Consider the following 20,284-nt stretch of genomic DNA (forward strand, 5'->3'; position numbering starts at 1 on the left):
ACTTAACCGGCGAGTGGAAAAGAGACAGAGGGAAGAGTTGAAAGCGGGTCTGTCGAGTGGGTGATGCTATTCACGCATTGTGACTTTGCAGAGTGTCGGGCATGCCGTGAGACACCAGTGAGTTGGCCCAGAGAGAGTGGGAACTCCGGGACGTACCGACAGGTACAAAGACAATTGAAAGAGTATTCTGAATAGTGACCAAGAACATGTAAAATACTGAATTTTCACAATTCCTCATGCCTGAAATGTCAATATGGCGAAAGCTGGAGCAAATGTGATTATAAGCAGATGAATGTTAATGAAGAATCTGAAAGACAAGATATGCGCACTCTCTATATTTGAGAAGTACAGAAACAGAACTTCATATGTGAGAGGTCCATATGGGGAAGCTTGGGATAAATTAAATACAGAATCTATGAAGTATAGGCAGTACAGGAATACAACTGTGCTATACTAGGAAATCAAGAGAACACTGACATAACACCTGGCAAATGGGATATATCGGGCAGTGAGCCTTTTCGGGGAAGGATACCTGGTAGGAGAGTACACCAGGGGATCTGAGGAAACTATTGAAGAATTCCTGTTAAGGCAGTATGAAAGGAAATCATCTGTAAAGCAGGTGAGTAAAAAAGACACTTGGCCATCCTTAAAGCAGTAATGTAAAAAAAAACACTTTGCCATTTGTGAAGCAGTTGTATAAACAAAATACTTTTCATAGCTTTGAGAAACTGTTACTTGGAAGAGACATTCTTGCCCTCCTTAAGGAAACATTATTTCAGAAAAGATATTTTTCGCCATCTTTCTTGAAATAATCCAGGGGAAGCAAATAACTCACTGGATCCAACAACCTCTTCTCTTTTGAAGAAGAAACCATTTTGTTGGATGTATTTATTTGTTTCACCTTTTGAACAGTTTGGTTAAACATAAGTCAGAGACATGTTTTCCTTCATTTTTGGTGTGGTGGTTAGGATTGTTTAAACGTTCTTCAGGATGGGGACGGAGAGAACTTTATCCAAACCTTTTCTTTTAATAAAGATGTCTGATGTTGAGAACACGACCACTTTGTGTCCGTCTCACATTTCTGGCCCCTCACAAAGGGTAGGGTCAGCCAGCAGAACGCTCATTCTCACAGTAGTTCTAAAGTGTGTGGTTTCAGATGTGAGGGAGAGAGGCAACTGCGTGTACCATGGAAGCTGCACCAGATTAGTCTCATTAGAATGTGTAATTTAATGAATTGCCCCAAACAAGTAAGTTTGCCATTCCCCCACATCTTTGCAGTTAGTGCCTCTACTACATTTGAAGGGCTATCCTCTTGAAATATCAGCCTATGTACACCCTTTTGTGTGTGCGTATTTGAGTCCAGCACTTTAAGGCTTGCCCACCCCTACAGGAAACCCGCATAGCATCATTGGGAGTGAGTCACGCGTTGCGGTTACAGGACACTTTCCTAGGAAAATGAAAAAGGGGTGGGGGCACTGTTGCGCAGCTAACCATGATGGCTGCTGCCTGAGAGGTTCTGGCAATGGCGGCCGCAAAACTTGCTGAAAATCCTGTCTCGCATCTCTTCTCCTGTAGCAGCACCGGGGAGAGTTAGCGGAATATGCAGGCGGGCTGAGATTCATGTTCTTAGCCAGGTTATTGGCTCCGGTGTGCTTTATTTTGTAAGCGCACGAAGCTGCGGGGTCCAGCGTGGTGTGTGGGGGAGGGGCACTCTGCCCTGAGGCGGGAGACGTTGGAGCCCTTGTCGGTCGGAGGAGTCGCTTGTTCCCCGTGCTAGAGACCGACGATTGTGTGCTGGAGGACGGACGAAGTGCCTGCATCAGAGACCCTCCTGGCCGGGCCCGCTGGATTGCTGAGGGGGTGGAGCTGCGGGCCTTGGAGTGGTGGGGGCACTGGTGCCTTTCCGGGATACGGGCGCTGGCCGAGATTTGCCAGAGGAGGACTGTGGGGTGCTGGGCGCCCGCCTTGTGGCGGAGGGACGGAGAGTGCGTCCCAGCTCGGCGCCCTGTGTCGGGGCTCGCCTGCCTTGGAGCGAGTTGTAGGCTCGGCTCGCTCCGGAGGCTCCTCTCCTGGCTCCGTGGAGTGAGCCCGAACAGCGCTGGAAAATCCAAGTAGGTGCTGTGCTGGAACCCCTTATTTGCATGCTGCGGTATCACTCTGGCGCAGGCCCCTTGCTCTCTGAAGCTATACTGTTGAAAGGGATGGCTGGTGGAGGTGCTTGGGTAACCAGTGGAGTGCACACCCGGGTCCTGGAACTTTCATCCCTGCTGAGTAGTGTTCTGGTGGGGTCCTCATCTGCGGCGTAGAGGCCAGGTGATGCTTGTAAGGCTGGCTGGACGCTGTGGATGGACACTTGGTGACATTTGAGGAGCTGGCTGGGGAGATATATTACGGACATTGTCCGTTGCCAAGGATTCCGAATACTAGCAAGCTACCCTACATCCTGTCTGACGCTGAGGTGATAGTTGCAGGGTTAGGGGTGGAAACTGGGACAGCCACCATATTTGCAATAACAAGTACTGGCATATTGCTTTTGGGCGGCGACATGGGCAACCACAAAAATCAGGCGAGAATGGACCAGTTCACCTGCGTCGACCGGGCTCAGGGCTCGGGCCCGGTTCACAACCACAAGCTGCGGAGCACGTGGATATAATTGCCCTGAACCAGACACTTTTGGCATGGAAGGCTAGCACGGATAGCCTCGGGGCTAAGATTGACGCCCTTTCCAACAAGGTGGATATTTCAGCGGTGCAGATTAAGAAGCTTTGCGGACGCATGGGGGAAGCTGAACAGAGAATTGGAACAACTGAGGATAATGTTGCGCAGCTGCAATGCAACATGACTAACCTGCAGCAGACGGTTAAGAAAATAGCTGCGAAGAAAGAAGATTTAGAGGGCCGCGCAAGGAGAAACAACGTTCGTGTTCTGGGGGTCCCGGAATCCACGAACATAGACAACATGGAAACGTTCATAGAGAAATTCCTTGTTGATATACTTGATAACCCCCCCCCCGCTCTCTAAAATGTACATGGTGGAGCGCGCTCACCGCTCGCTGGTGGCGAGACCACCTCCGGGCGCACCCGCGCGTCCCATAATTGCCAGAATCTTCTGTTACCGGGACAGAGACGCTATCCTGCGTGTGGCACATGAGAAGAAAGAGTTGAAATGGGGGAACTCTACTATTCACTTGTACCCTGATTTTAGCCCAGCGGTTCAAGACCAGAGGAAGACTTTTCAAGCAGCGAAGGAAATTCTTCGGAAAAATGGGATAACATATGCAATGATATACCCAGCCAAGTTGCGTGTACAGCACAAGGGATCAACGGTGTTCTTTACCACACCAGAGGCAGCGACACAAAATTATTTGGGAGACCCTATTGCTGCGGTGAGTTATGGTGAGGGGGATAGGCTGAGCAGGACCCTGGCCTGGGCCATAAGACAAGAGCACCATAACCCTCCCATCATGGAGATTGAGGGACCTGACCCGGGGGGCTCGCCTGGACATTAGCCCTGTGAGGTAAACGCTCTCCTCAGAGTGGTGCATCTTACACAGGGAGGACTAGGGCTGGGATTCCCTGTGGCCCTTGGAGGCTGTGGAGAGACTGATCATTCTGGTGCCGTTGCCCTATGGAGCCATGGGGGTGCCATCGGAGCCCCAATAGCCGTGGAAACTGCAGCACTGTTTGGTTACAGTTAAGGGTATGGGAGGGTTGCCGGTAGGTTATGGTTTCTGGTGTAGGAGGGTATGGGGGGATGAGATGGGTTGCAACTGGGTTGATATGAGTTGGTTTGGTTGTTACACTTGGGGTTGTAGTGTTCTGGCTCGTCTACAACAGGTTTTCTACGTTGTCCTCTTTGCACAAAGAATACGAATGTGGGGCAGGCCCTGGGTCGTGAACCTTCATCATTCAACGCCTATAAGGTGATGTGTCTGTATTGAGCTCTCCAGCGGTGGGTGATGGATTACTAGTAGTAATGGCATGGAACATTAGGGGGTTTACGAATCAGAGAAGGATGCGGGCAATAGCTAATTTTGCTAAGGCTCACAAAGTTAAGGTACTAAGCCTGCAAAACTCACCTGGCTAGCGATGCCCCTCTTCCTGGGCTCCCTGGATGGGAAGTGCATAGATATTGCTCCTCATATTCCACACATTCTAGAGGAGTTGCCACGTATATTCATAATTCCCTCCAGTTTAGACTGCATGAACAAATTAGTGATGAAGAAGGGCGGTGTTTGATTCTAGCGGGGGAGATACACAACACTAAAATAGTCCTTATAAATATCTACGCGCCTAATATAGATACCCCTGACTTTTCCTATCAATGTGCGCAAAAGATTTATAAATTCCCATCTTATGAGATTGTGTGGATGGGGGATTTTAACCTTACTCTTACACTTGAAAACGACCGGTCTACTACGGCACAGCAGGCTCTCCCTCGGGCGGCAAAGGCATGGGCTGAAATATCCACCTATCATAATCTGTATGATGTTTGGCCTGGTGAACACCCGGGGACTAAGGAATTTACTTTTTACTCGGGGGGTCCATCATAGTTCATCACGGATTGATTATATTATTGCAACTCGCTCAATGGCACACACAGTTACAGCAGCCGTTATACTTCCTCGCACCCTCTCGGACCATTCGCCAGTGCTGACCTGCTTTGCTGCTCTTGCGCAGGCGCCTGGCAGCGCTTTTGGAGCTCTAGAGCCTTGGCTTTGGAAGACGAGGCGTTTAGGAAAGGGATAAGGCAAGATAAACCTTTGGAAATTAATAATGGTACTGTTCCTGATCAAAATACAATTTGGGATGCCTTCGAGGTGTACATAAGGGGGTGCTGTATATCCAAAGAGGGGGGGGTGCTGAAAATGATCCGGGGATCCATGGGTAGACTTGAGAGAAGGATCCGGGATCTGGAGAACGAGGTGGGGAGAAGGGATACAACTGAACTTCAGCGAGAGCTAAGGGATCGCGGGGAGGAATTTAAGCACCTGGCGGAAAGCCAAGAAATATTTTTTTTGGGCGACCCTATTGCTGCGGTGAGTTATGGTGAGGGGGATAGGCCGAGCAGGACCCTTGCCTGGGCCATAAAACAAGAGCACCATAACCCTCCCATCATGGAGATTGAGGGACGAGATGGGGGCGTTGTTAGAGATCCACAGGGGATAAACCGGGAATCCTGGGGTTACTACAAGGAACTATATAGCTCTCGTCATACAAAGGGACATGATGTCCTGGTGCAATACCTAGATGAAGTGGCACTTGGCTGGCTGGAGATCGAGCAAGGAGAGACGCTGAACATACCGATCACTGAAGAGGAAATACAGAAGGCTATCAGGGCTCTCCCCAAAGGTAAGGCCCCGGGTATGGATGGGTTAACGATTGAATTTTATAAAAAATATGCATCGATTCTGGTTCACCAAATACTGCGGATGTTCGAGGGAGCTAGATCCAGGGGTGTCCTCCCAGAAACTACTAAGTCAGCGTTGGTGACGGTGCTCCCCAAACCTGGTAAGGATCCTCGACAACTAGCATCCTATAGACCGTTGTCCCTAATCAATACCGACAATTCTATCTGACCGATTGCTGCCATATATGCCCGCCTTGGTACTGCCAGACCAGGCTGGTTTTATTCTGGGTCGATCCACACAGAATAATTTGAAGCGCTTGTTTCATCTAATGCATAACGTTAACCCCGAGGTACCAATAGCAGTAGCAGCCCTTGATGCAGAAAAGGTCTTTGATTCGGTGGAGTGGCCCTTTTTGTTTGAGGTGCTCTGTCGGTCGGGCTAGGTCTTACATATATTGATTGGATAAAATTGCTATATACAACTCCCAGGGCTATGGTATACACAAACAGGGTGGTTTTGGATGCCATTTATCCCACTCAGGGTACACGTCAGGGGTGTCCCTTCTCCCCTAGTCTATTTGCCTTGGCCATGGAGCCACTAGCATGCCATATCCGGGAAATGCATATTCAGAAAGGCATATGGGTAAATAGGTCGCGTACGATTATTTCATTGTATGTGGATGATATTCGGTTATATGTTAAATACCCCAATAGGAACTTACCCCCATTAACTCAGGAGGTGGTGAGGTTTGGGGAACTGTCTGGCCTTTGGATTAATTGGAACAAGTCGGAGATCTTTCCTCTGACTCCAGGGATATGGCAAGAGGAGATTGAGGGGGGTTTTCGATGGTGTCCTCAGGGCCTTCGATACCTAGGTATTACAGTGTCCACCCAGGTGGAGACACTTTATGTGGACAATTACATCAAAGCCCTTGAGGCCATGGAACAAAGGGTGGAATCATGGATCCACCTACCGGTTTCCCAGGGAGCCCGGGTGGCCTTAGCTAAGATGGTCATCTTGCCTAAGATGCTGTATGTTTTTAACAATGTGCCCCTCTGGCCCCTGGGCAGTTTCTGGTCTCGAGTCAAGAGGATGATGGACAGACTGGTGTGGGTGGGTAGGCAACCCCGTATCGCCTATGAAACGTTGACAGCAGCGTATGAAAATGGGGGCCTGGAGTATCCAAATTTACAACTGTATTATTTGGCGGCACAGCTGCAGTACGTGGCAGGGTGGGGTGATCCACAGTCTAACATGCCACATATAAGGGTTGCTGCTGCTGTATCCTTTCCGAGCAGCCTGCTGGGCACGCTATGGGGGAATGGAGGCCAACTCCCAAAGGGGGAGATCTGTCACGACCCTCGCCCAAAACCCCCTCTGGCAAACCCATTGGCCAGGTGGAGTCAGGACTCGGGCCTCTAGAGCCTGGCATCCTCTTCAAAAGCCCTCATGGGGCCAGTCCTGGCGCATATGGCGCCAGGCTCATACATCATGAACAACAATGTGCTTGGGAACTACTTTATTGTATTGTCAGCCAACACGGAGGCATCCACAGAGCTTGGTTCCTAAGAACCAAGCTATGCGGTCTAGTGTTTTGGGTGTGGCAGGCCTGGAACTACTTTCCCTGGTACTACTTTATCTGGGCTATATAAACCACACCCTGACTGCAGAACATGATTTGTGTTACTTTGCAGCTTGCAACGTGACGCTCACCATGTCCAGCTATTCCCTCGAACCTCAGAGAAGCAGAACCTGCAAGGAGACAAAAGGAACATCATTAGCAGCAGCATCTTACCTGCAGTCTTCATCTTTAAACACTTGCAGCTACTGAGAACAGCTTCCTCGAATCTGCACGCCTCCCGGACAGAACGACCTGAAAGAGGAAGATAGAGGCAACATTAAAGAAAGCTGTAGAGACATTTACCTCGCTGGTTGCCTCTCGGCTGGCACCAATCCGGACATTCCACTCGCGCTGAAGAACAACGCGACCTACAAGGAAGGAAAACACAGGTTAGCAAGGGCAAGACTTTGCAGCGCTGCGCATAGCGCTTACTGCATCATAGCGCTCTTAATGCGCCATCATTTACCAGCGGGTGTCATCCGCCAGGCCGGCCGCAGCCGAGATTGGCGGTTGCTTCCGCATTGGAGCTGGAGACGCGGAGGTAGAGTTTAGTCCCCTCTTTGTTTCCGTGTCTCCAGCGATGTAGCGCAGCGCGGCCGGTTGTATTTAAGGCCCCGCCTTCTGGCACGACGCTGCGTTGCAACCCTCCTCTGGATTGTTTTCCTGCTTCCGGGTTAACACGCTGTGTTGCTTCTGTCCTCCGGCTTCGGCTTTCTTACGGAAACTTCCTACTTGTGCGTTTTCGGTGCCTCTGCTTCCCTCCAGTCTCTCCTGTTCCTCGCAGTCGGCACCTTCCTTCTCCCGCTCGCGGAGCAGGGCTCTGCCGGTCTCTCCCTCTCTCTCTCTTTGCTGCAGCTCTCGCCGCTTGTTTCCTTTTTTCTCCTTTCCTCTCCTTACCTGGCCTCTCTGCTTCCCTGAGGCCCTTCCTCTTTTCAGTGGTCCCATTTTCCAGGTCCAGCCTTCCTTCCTGCCTCACTGGTCGCAGCTACCCGAACTCTGCTACTCCGGCACTCCTGGCATCTGGACTATCCCTTCGCTACAGACACTGTACTCTGCCTCGTATTCGACCATTGCCAACGGTCCATACTGACATCTGGATTGAAGAGCGTCACTGCTCCACTACAGGGTTTTGTCCCCTTGGGGGGTTTTTCCCTGATTTCTGGCTTGGTTCCGGAAGGGAGTCGCGGGACAGCTGTTCTTACAGCAGTCACTGTGGCTTCCCTCCGTGACAAGCACCATCCTCCCAAAAAACAGAAGGACTACCTCGACCTCGCTAGACGCCACCTTCAAGACCTTGACACTTCCAGCAGCTCAGGTGAGGAGACTGTGTGTACTGGGGAGGCCGAGATCGGGGTGCATACTAGATCACAGACTGTTCGTGATAGGTATCCCATGCCCCTCATCACGGACATCATTGAGGCGGTACAGGGAGCCAAAGTATTTACCAAACTGGATCTCCGGAACGCTTACCATCTGCTGTGAATCACAGAAGGAGATGAGTGGAAAACCGCATTCCGGACCCCCCTAGGATTGTTTGAGTACCGAGTTATGCCGTTTGGATTGGTGAATGCCCCAGCGGCATTCCAGAGGTTTATGGACAGAATGTTTTCTGACATGCTCTTGATATCGGTTGTCATCTATCTGGATGACATTCTGGCGTTCTCCCCTAACATTACCAAACACATTGAGCAGGTCAGACTGGTACTAGAACGCCTTCGGAAGAATCATCTACTCGTTAAAGCAGAGAAATGCAGATTCGCTGAACCTTCTGTGCAATACCTGGGTTATGTCCTGTCTGAGAGAGGGATAGCCAGGGACCAAGACAAGGTGAATGCCATACTGGATTGGCCAGCCCCCACTTCTATCCGGGAGGTGCAGCGGTTCTTAGGACTTGCAAATTACTATAGGAGGTTCATCACAAACTTTTCGGAGGTGGTGTTTCCCATCACCAGACTGCTTAAAAAAGAAGCCTACCCTTTTTCTTGGTCTGCCTCTGCGGAACAGAGTTTCTGCAATCTCAAGAACCTTTTTTGCTCAGCCCCAATTCTACAACATCCGGATCAAACACTACCATTTATTCTGGAGACGGACGCATCCGCCATAGCCATTGGGGCCGTGCTTCTTCAGACTATTCAAGGAGTTGGACACCCGGTGGCTTACCTGTCTAAAACGCTCTCACCCAGCCAACTCAACTACTCCGTTCTCGAAAAAGAGTTGCTTGCCATGAAGTCGGCTTGTGATGAATGGCGGCATCTCCTTATGGGGGCAAGACACCCGTTCCTCATTCGTACGGATCACAAAAACCTGAAGGCCTTTCAAGAGATGGAATGTTCGAACTCCAGACAGGCAAGATGGGCATACCTGTTCTCACAATAGGACTTTCGGATCACCTATATTCCTGGGTCACTCAATCGTCTGGCCGATGCCTTGTCTCGCAAGGACTCCCACCCCGAAAGAGCGGCTATCCAGGTCGAGCCCATGTTCCACAGGAATCAAATACTGGCCGCGGTGGGCTCTTTTCTCCAAGAGGTTAAGGCCACTGTCATGCAGAAGATACCCCATCTCTCCTTCCGTTCTGATTCCCCCTTTCAAATGAAGACGGCTGGGTGTTCTATAAAGGGAAATGGTACATCCCAGAAGGTCCACTACGCAACAAGGTGTTGAGATGGTGTCATGACTCCCGCATGGGAGGCACAGAAGTGGCGACGGTACTCTTGAACTAGTATCAAGGTCATTCCTCTGGCACAATATCAGAAGGGAGGTGCTGAATTATGTTAAAACATGTCCCATTTATGCCAGGACCAAGTACGCCTCGGACTCCTTACCCAAGTGGAGTTGCCGACTCGCCCGTGGGGACTCATTTCCACTGATTTTATCGTGGATCTTCCCAAATCCTAAGCTTGTACCTGTATCATGGTAACGGTGGACGCCTTTTCTAAATTGGCTCATTTTTCTCCCTTAACGGGTCTCCCCACCGCAACCAAGATGGCAGAGGTGTTTGCCCGAGACATTTTCAAACTACACGGGTTACCTGACAAGATAATCTCGGACCGAGGGAGTCAGTATGTCTCGAAGTTTTGGTCGGCCCTATGCACCCGATTGGGAATAGAAAGGGCTCTTTCTTCAGGTTTCCATCCGCAATCCAACGGCCAGACGGAGTGACTCAATGCAACACTTGAGCAGTACCTGCGATGCTTCATTTCCAGACATCAGGACAACTGGGTCTCCCTACTCCCTACGGCGGAGTTTTCTTACAACAACTCCAAGCACTCTGCTACAAGTCTCTCTCCATTTTTTTGTACCTACGGGGTCCATCCCAGATTCCTAATTTCAGATGTGCCTAAGTTCTCGAATTCTCCGACGGCAGAAGAGGTTTTGAGGAATATCAAAGAGGCTCAGACCATCGCTTTACGTATCCTGGAAGACAGAAGACAACAGAATAAGGCTAGTGCTGACAAACACCGCAGAGCGTGCCCGTCCTGGAAACCAGGGGACAAAGTGTGGTTGTCGACCAGGTTTCTTCCCAGGTGGACGAGACCCTCCAAACTCTCACCTCACTTCCTGGGTCCTTTCTCTATTCTCTCTAGGGTTAATCCTGTGGCCTATCGCTTGAGACTCTCCCCGTCTCTTAGACGCATTCACCCTGTTTTTCATTCCTCTCTTCTCAAGACCTACATCCCTGATCCACATCCCCAGACTCCCTTCCGGCTCCTACCTCCTCTCAGGAGGAATATGAAGTCTCTGCCATTCGGGATTCTCGGTATAACCGGGGATGTTTGGAATATCTGTTGTCATGGAAGGGGTACCCTAAATCGGAGGACTCCTGGGAGCCAGCTTCGCAGGTACATCCCCCTCGCTTGCTTGCCAAGTTCCATCACCTCCACCCGGGGAAGCCGGGGTGGGTGCGATTTAGGGAGGGGCATACTGTCATCCGCCAGGCTGGCCGCAGCCGAGATTGGCGGTTGCTTCCGCGTTGGAGCTGGAGACGCGGAGGTAGAGTTTAGTCCCCTCTTTTTTTTTCTGTGTCTCCAGTGATGTAGCGCAGCGCGGCCGGTCGTATTTAAGGCCCCGCCTTCCGGCACGACGCTGCGTTGCAACCCTCCTCTGGATTGTTTTCCTGCTTCCGGATTAACACGCTGTGTTGTTTCTGTCCTCCGGCTTCGGCTTTCTTACGGAAACTTCCTACTTGTGCGTTTTCGGTGCCTCTGCTTCCCTCCAGTCTCTCCTGTTCCTCGCAGTCTGCACCTTCCTTCTCCCGCTCGGGGAGCAGGGCTCTGCCGGTCTCTCCCTCTCCCTCTCTTTGCTGCGGCTCTCGCCGCTTGTTTCCTTTTTTCTCCTTTCCTCTCCTTACCTGGCCTCTCTGCTTCCCTGAGGCCCTTCCTCTTTCCAGCGTTCCCATTTTCCAGGTCCAGCCTTCCTTCCTGCCTCACTGGTCGCATCTACCCGAACTCTGCTACTCCGGCACTCCTGGCATCTGGACTATCCCTTCGCTACAGACACTGTACTCTGCCTCGTATTCGACCATTGCCAACGGTCCATACTGACATCTGGATTGAAGAGCGTCACTGCTCCACTACAGGGTTTTTTCCCCTGGGGGGTTTTTTCCCTGATTTCTGGCTTGGTTCCGGAAGGGAGTCGCGGGACAGCTGTTTTTACAGCAGTCACTGTGGCTTCCCTCCGTGACCAGCACCATCCTCCCAAAAAACAGAAGGACTACCTCGCTAGACGCCACCTGCAAGACCTTGACACTTCCAGCAGCTCAGGTGAGGAGATTGTGTGTACTGGGGAGGCCGAGGTCGGGGTGCATACTAGATCACAGCGGGGCTCAACCAAGCCAGTTTGCTGTGCTGAAGCTCCGCATACCTAAGGGAGAAAAAAGAGACATTTTAAACAAAGAAAGGCATGCAGGATAGCAACAAAACTAAAGAACAGCAATAAGACCTACCTGAACAATATCAAACGGGCCGGCGTCAGTGAAGTAACTGGACCGCACTTGCCCATGAAAGACAACGCGCCCATGCAAAGAAGGCAGGACGGAGAGCATGCCTAATTCTACCACAAGGCAGAACCTTCCCCGGAGACCACATCAGGGCAAATCTGAGAAGCATACCAGCGTGTAACCCAGCTGGATGGCGTCCCTGTGGATACCAGGTGAGCGTAACAGAACACAAAGCCTACCATAACAAATCCACCTGGGCGCCATGGAGACATCAGAAATGGACCAATTGGCGCAATTACTAGGAGAGCTTCGTGCTGAGGTTCATTCTGCCCGACAAAAGACTAATGCCCTCCGGAGAGACCTAATAGTGACCAAAGAACGCACTGAAGAGATTAGTAGGCAATACTTCCAATCACAGGCAGGACAGACGCCTCTACCTGGAAGCAATCCAACGATTCAAAACCCTGCCATACCACCCACCCCGGTACACGTTAACTGGAACAGTGCCCCTGGCACCACCAGAAAGGTTCTCAGGCGACCCACGGAAGTATGCAGCATTCATCAATCAGTTCCGCCTTCATTTTCTTTGTAGGCCTGGAGCATTTCCAAACGATCAAGCTCAGGTAGCTTTTGTCTTATCATACCTTAGTGGTAGTGCAGCAGATTGGTCGGTGCTGTTGGTAACCCATGACGATCCTCTATTACATGACTTTGGGGGGTTCCAGAGAGAAATGGAAAAACTTTTTGTTCGCCATACCCAGGAACAAGCAGTAGACAATGAACTCTTGTCCCTCCGACAGGGGAATCGGGACTTGTTAACGTACATTGCTACCTTCAACAGACTGGTTGCCGAAGCTAGGTGGCCAGAACACAAAAGAACCACGTTATTCCATCGAGGCTTACGAGGCGAATTAAAGGACGTCTTAGCCCAGGTGGTTGATCCACCCAGAGACTGTGCAGAATTCATAAATCTGGTTGTGCAGCTAGACCACCGGTTGCAGGACCGGAAGGCAGACCGGTCTAAGATGGACCCTCGGACCGTGTATGTTCGACCAAGGGAAAACACACCCCGGTACCTGAAAATGCTGTAGAACCCAGGCAGATTGGAGGGATTCGGCCTCTATTAACAAAAAAAGAGTGGGACAAAAGAAGACAAAAAAGGCTTTGTTTGTATTGTGGGAAACCAGGACATTTCCTGAAGGACTGTCCAGTAAAACCCCCAAGAAGAACAGTCGGGCCACAGAGAAGGATGAAGCTAAGGAATCGGGAAACTACCAAGCTCGACAAACGTAGAGGTCAGTTTGTCGAGTGAGAAGAAAGAGTTGCTGACCTCGCACTTTGCAATACCAGTGATCTTAATTAATCACCTACAGTCGTCAAGAATGCATGCCGTTGAAGCATACATCGACAGCGGAGCAGTTGGAAATTATATTGATCAAGAACTGGCAGCAGAGATGGGGCTTCCTTTGTGTTCTAAGCCAACTATGGACAAGGTAACCACCGTGGATGGGACAGAAATCGCTTCCGGACCAGTAACCCAGTGCACAGCCAGGGTAACCTTGCTGTGTCAGGACAGACATCGGGAGTCTATTTCATTCGATCTCATCCCTCGTTCCCTCCCTTGTCATTGAGCGCTTTCGAAGCACATTGTGTTTAGGCGCTTTGTGGATGAACCATCATATCACTATGCTTACTCTCTACTCTACACCATTACACAACTAGAGTACAGCTATACCCCTCGATAAATTCAGCCTAGCTGTTCACATCCAAAAACTACCCCATGAACACCTTATCACTCTAATACAACGCAGCTATATCCCACGACAAACCGGCCTAGCTGCACACATAAGCGTCCTACAGGCCTAACGCAGCCAAAACCCAGTCTGAGTGTCCACCCATCAGACTGCACACATTAAACTGATATCATCACCACCACACCTAATGCTAGGATGCAGCTACCATCAGGCAATTACATCAGCTGCACCCACGCACCCTATGACACTTACTCTCTCTACTAACTTGGACTGTGGTCCCCGAGGGCGTTCAACCTACCAGCGCTTTGAGGTCATACCAATGATATATAGAGTGCTATATAAATGCCAAATAACATAACATGTAATAGTTGGTCAAACTCTGTAATGGCCTTCTGAGGGGCGCTCGGCACAACCCTGATTCAAAAGCAGTTTTTGGAGACTGCCGGGGCTTTACCTCGGCGAGCCCCGGCTCACTTAAAACCCTGTGTACACCTATTCTTAAAACCTACTGTTTCATAAGTAAGACAAAGGGATCTTCGTGCATTTTGAAGTGTAAAGGTGGTAAGGGATTCAACTGACTCCTTAGTTTCAGATATAAGGGGGTGAAGTTAATGTTAGAAAAAAGGAAAGGCGCGTTTAAAAAAAAAAGAAGACAAGCATGGGTAACACTTTCGACAGAGTGCTGCCACCAGGGTTTGTATGTGGCCAATACCGCATTTTGTGGTTGAGTCACCCTATTATTAGTGAGTGGAGTGGATTTCTGTGGTGCTCATGGTGGAATAGTGCTATAAAACCACATATGCATACATCAGAAGCGATGTGGTAAAAATGCTATTTAAAATACACCCCTCACCTGTATATAAGTGTGTGCGTAAGAAGTGCTGCAACAAGCATTGGCAGACCAGTCTTTAGGGCCCCCCTATCCCCCTGAAATGTTCGGCTTTGTTGACTTGAGGACCGACACAGGTAATAAACAGTGCTTGCGGCTGTACTGTTAATAAAAGCCCAGCAATTATTAATGTAAAACGTTTCATTGTTAGCACCTGCATTCGTATGCATGCATTTTTAGTCAATATCATGTTGGGGGTTAGAACCTGCATGTCAGGGGAGTGATTGAAAGGTGTGATGAATCCTGTGGAGTCATCACTGATCCGCAGTCTAAGATCTCCTCCCTGGTGGTGGTATTATGAGGGAGGAACACATGGGTGGAAATGGGTGTCGGAGAGATGTGGTGACTCCATCGGAAGAAATGCAGTTTTCTTCCTTTTTAAATGAGGAGGAACCTATAATTCCTAAATCCATCATGGCACACTGTCACTACAAATCCCTACAGTTACAAAACTCAAACCTTTCTTAATAACCACTCTGGACTGAATGTCATTCATGCCTCATATGTACATAACACACAAAACACTTCTCCCTTCTCTGATGATGTTGTATTAGGTAAAGATCCCTAACAAATTCTCATTGGAAGTCCTGGTAATCCTATGGATTCCAACTCCCATAGTGCCTCAGGTAGTGAGACGAGGAAGAGGGAGAAGGAGTTAATGTGGATTGAAAGAAACCCTAAGCAAAATGTTCAGACTAGTTGTTGCAAGGGGAATCAGCTGCGCGGGACATTTGGAGATGGTTTTCACTGGCAATCTGAAGTTGTAGAAAAGAGGCGTGGCTTGGGTGTAGCGAGTGGCAGAAACGCCAGTCAAGACATACACTCTTTAGCAGACTGGGCTTAAGCAGGCAGGTGCTCCCAAGCTGCCGCTTATCAGCAACCTGCACCACAGTGGCGAGAGACCCAGAGGAGTGTGGCAGGCTCCAAGTTGAAGCCCTGAGAGACTGGCAGCAGAGGAGAAGCTGTGCAGGACACGGTCGAACAGAAAAACAGCCACTTAACCGGCGAGTGGAAAAGAGACAGAGGGAAGAGTTGAAAGCGGGTCTGTCGAGTGGGTGATGCTATTCACGCATTGTGACTTTGCAGAAGGTCGGGCATGCCGTGAGACACCAGTGAGTTGGCCCAGAGAGAGTGGGAACTCCGGGACGTACCGACAGGTACAAAGACAATTGAAAGAGTATTCTGAATAGTGACCAAGAACATGTAAAAGACTGAATTTTCACAATTCCTCATGCCTGAAATGTCAATATGGCGAAAGCTGGAGCAAATGTGATTATAAGCAGATGAATGTTAATGAAGAATCTGAAAGACAAGATATGCGCACTCTCTATATTTGAGAAGTACAGAAACAGAACTTCATATGTGAGAGGTCCATATGGGGAAGCTTGGGATAAATTAAATACAGAATCTATGAAGTATAGGCAGTACAGGAATACAACTGTGCTATACTAGGAAATCAAGAGAACACTGACATAACACCTGGCAAATGGGATATATCGGGCAGTGAGCCTTTTCGGGGAAGGATACCTGGTAGGAGAGTACACCAGGGGATCTGAGGAAACTATTGAAGAATTCCTGTTAAGGCAGTATGAAAGGAAATCATCTGTAAAGCAGGTGAGTAAAAAAGACACTTGGCCATCCTTAAAGCAGTAATGTAAAAAAAAAACACTTTGCCATTTGTGAAGCAGTTGTATAAACAAAATACTTTTCATAGCTTTGAGAAACTGTTACTTGGAAGAGACATTCTTGCCCTCCTTAAGGAAACATTATTTCAGAAAAGACATTTTTCGCCATCTTTCTTGAAATAATCCAGGGGAAGCAAATAACTCACTGGATCCAACAACCTCTTCTCTTTTGAAGAAGAAACCATTTTGTTGGATGTATTTATTTGTTTCACCTTTTGAACAGTTTGGTTAAACATAAGTCAGAGACATGTTTTCCTTCATTTTTGGTGTGGTGGTTAGGATTGTTTAAACGTTCTTCAGGATGGGGACGGAGAGAACTTTATCCAAACCTTTTCTTTTAATAAAGATGTCTGATGTTGAGAACACGACCACTTTGTGTCCGTCTCACATTTCTGGCCCCTCACAAAGGGTAGGGTCAGCCAGCAGAACGCTCATTCTCACAGTAGTTCTAAAGTGTGTGGTTTCAGATGTGAGGGAGAGAGGCAACTGCGTGTACCATGGAAGCTGCACCAGATTAGTCTCATTAGAATGTGTAATTTAATGAATTGCCCCAAACAAGTAAGTTTGCCATTCCCCCACATCTTTGCAGTTAGTGCCTCTACTACATTTGAAGGGCTATCCTCTTGAAATATCAGCCTGTGTACACCCTTTTGTGTGTGCGTATTTGAGTCCAGCACTTTAAGGCTTGCCCACCCCTACAGGAAACCCGCATAGCATCATTGGGAGTGAGTCACGCGTTGCGGTTACAGGACACTTTCCTAGGAAAATGAAAAAGGGGTGGGGGCACTGTTGCGCAGCTAACCATGATGGCTGCTGCCTGAGAGGTTCTGGCAATGGCGGCCGCAAAACTTGCTGAAAATCCTGTCTCGCATCTCTTCTCCTGTAGCAGCACCGGGGAGAGTTAGCGGAATATGCAGGCGGGCTGAGATTCATGTTCTTAGCCAGGTTATTGGCTCCGGTGTGCTTTATTTTGTAAGCGCACGAAGCTGCGGGGTCCAGCGTGGTGTGTGGGGGAGGGGCACTCTGCCCTGTGGCGGGAGACGTTGGAGCCCTTGTCGGTCGGAGGAGTCGCTTGTTCCCCGTGCTAGAGACCGACGATTGTGTGCTGGAGGACGGACGAAGTGCCTGCATCAGAGACCCTCCTGGCCGGGCCCGCTGGATTGCTGAGGGGGTGGAGCTGCGGGCCTTGGAGTGGTGGGGGCACTGGTGCCTTTCCGGGATACGGGCGCTGGCCGAGATTTGCCAGAGGAGGACTGTGGGGTGCTGGGCGCCCGCCTTGTGGCGGAGGGACGGAGAGTGCGTCCCAGCTCGGCGCCCTGTGTCGGGGCTCGCCTGCCTTGGAGCGAGTTGTAGGCTCGGCTCGCTCCGGAGGCTCCTCTCCTGGCTCCGTGGAGTGAGCCCGAACAGCGCTGGAAAATCCAAGTAGGTGCTGTGCTGGAACCCCTTATTTGCATGCTGCGGTATCACTCTGGCGCAGGCCCCTTGCTCTCTGAAGCTATACTGTTGAAAGGGATGGCTGGTGGAGGTGCTTGGGTAACCAGTGGAGTGCACACCCGGGTCCTGGAACTTTCATCCCTGCTGAGTAGTGTTCTGGTGGGGTCCTCATCTGCGGCGTAGAGGCCAGGTGATGCTTGTAAGGCTGGCTGGACGCTGTGCATGGACACTTGGTGACATTTGAGGAGCTGGCTGGGGAGATATATTACGGACATTGTCCGTTGCCAAGGATTCCGAATACTAGCAAGCTACCCTACATCCTGTCTGACGCTGAGGTGATAGTTGCAGGGTTAGGGGTGGAAACTGGGACAGCCACCATATTTGCAATAACAAGTACTGGCATATTGCTTTTGGGCGGCGACATGGGCAACCACAAAAATCAGGCGAGAATGGACCAGTTCACCTGCGTCGACCGGGCTCAGGGCTCGGGCCCGGTTCACAACCACAAGCTGCGGAGCACGTGGATATAATTGCCCTGAACCAGACACTTTTGGCATGGAAGGCTAGCACGGATAGCCTCGGGGCTAAGATTGACGCCCTTTCCAACAAGGTGGATATTTCAGCGGTGCAGATTAAGAAGCTTTGCGGACGCATGGGGGAAGCTGAACAGAGAATTGGAACAACTGAGGATAATGTTGCGCAGCTGCAATGCAACATGACTAACCTGCAGCAGACGGTTAAGAAAATAGCTGCGAAGAAAGAAGATTTAGAGGGCCGCGCAAGGAGAAACAACGTTCGTGTTCTGGGGGTCCCGGAATCCACGAACATAGACAACATGGAAACGTTCATAGAGAAATTCCTTGTTGATATACTTGATAACCCCCCCCCCGCTCTCTAAAATGTACATGGTGGAGCGTGTCACCGCTCGCTGGTGGCGAGACCACCTCCGGGCGCACCCGCGCGTCCCATAATTGCCAGAATCTTCTGTTACCGGGACAGAGACGCTATCCTGCGTGTGGCACATGAGAAGAAAGAGTTGAAATGGGGGAACTCTACTATTCACTTGTACCCTGATTTTAGCCCAGCGGTTCAAGACCAGAGGAAGACTTTTCAAGCAGCGAAGGAAATTCTTCGGAAAAATGGGATAACATATGCAATGATGTACCCAGCCAAGTTGCGTGTACAGCACAAGGGATCAACGGTGTTCTTTACCACACCAGAGGCAGCGACACAAAATTATTTGGGAGACCCTATTGCTGCGGTGAGTTATGGTGAGGAGGATAGGCTGAGCAGGACCCTGGCCTGGGCCATAAGACAAGAGCACCATAACCCTCCCATCATGGAGATTGAGGGACCTGACCCGGGGGGCTCGCCTGGACATTAGCCCTGTGAGGTAAACGCTCTCCTCAGAGTGGTGCATCTTACACAGGGAGGACTAGGGCTGGGATTCCCTGTGGCCCTTGGAGGCTGTGGAGAGACTGATCATTCTGGTGCCGTTGCCCTATGGAGCCAAGGGGGTGCCATCGGAGCCCCAATAGCCGTGGAAACTGCAGCACTGTTTGGTTACAGTTAAGGGTATGGGAGGGTTGCCGGTAGGTTATGGTTTCTGGCGTAGGAGGGTATGGGGGGGTGAGATGGGTTGCAACTGGGTTGATCTGAGTTGGTTTGGTTGTTACACTTGGGGTTGTAGTGTTCTGGCTCGTCTACAACAGGTTTTCTACGTTGTCCTCTTTGCACAAAGAATACGAATGTGGGGCAGGCCCTGGGTCGTGAACCTTCATCATTCAACGCCTATAAGGTGATGTGTCTGTATTGAGCTCTCCAGCGGTGGGGGATGGATTACTAGTAGTAATGGCATGGAACATTAGGGGGTTTACGAATCAGAGAAGGATGCGGGCAATAGCTAATTTTGCTAAGGCTCACAAAGTTAAGGTACTAAGCCTGCAAAACTCACCTGGCTAGCGATGCCCCTCTTCCTGGGCTCCCTGGATGGGAAGTGCATAGATATTGCTCCTCATATTCCACACATTCTAGAGGAGTTGCCACGTATATTCATAATTCCCTCCAGTTTAGACTGCATGAACAAATTAGTGATGAAGAAGGGCGGTGTTTGATTCTAGCGGGGGAGATACACAACACTAAAATAGTCCTTATAAATATCTACGCGCCTAATATAGATACCCCTGACTTTTCCTATCAATGTGCGCAAAAGATTTATAAATTCCCATCTTATGAGATTGTGTGGATGGGGGATTTTAACCTTACTCTTACACTTGAAAACGACCGGTCTACTACGGCACAGCAGGCTCTCCCTCGGGCGGCAAAGGCATGGGCTGAAATATCCACCTATCATAATCTGTATGATGTTTGGCCTGGTGAACACCCGGGGACTAAGGAATTTACTTTTTACTCGGGGGTCCATCATAGTTCATCACGGATTGATTATATTATTGCAACTCGCTCAATGGCACACACAGTTACAGCAGCCGTTATACTTCCTCGCACCCTCTCGGACCATTCGCCAGTGCTGACCTGCTTTGCTGCTCTTGCGCAGGTGCCTGGGCAGCGCTTTTGGAGCTCTAGAGCCTTGGCTTTGGAAGACGAGGCGTTTA

Source organism: Ambystoma mexicanum, chromosome 3q (assembly GCF_040938575.1).
Source record: "Ambystoma mexicanum isolate Mex_15411 chromosome 3q, UKY_AmexF1_1, whole genome shotgun sequence".
Classification (NCBI taxonomy): domain Eukaryota; kingdom Metazoa; phylum Chordata; class Amphibia; order Caudata; family Ambystomatidae; genus Ambystoma; species Ambystoma mexicanum.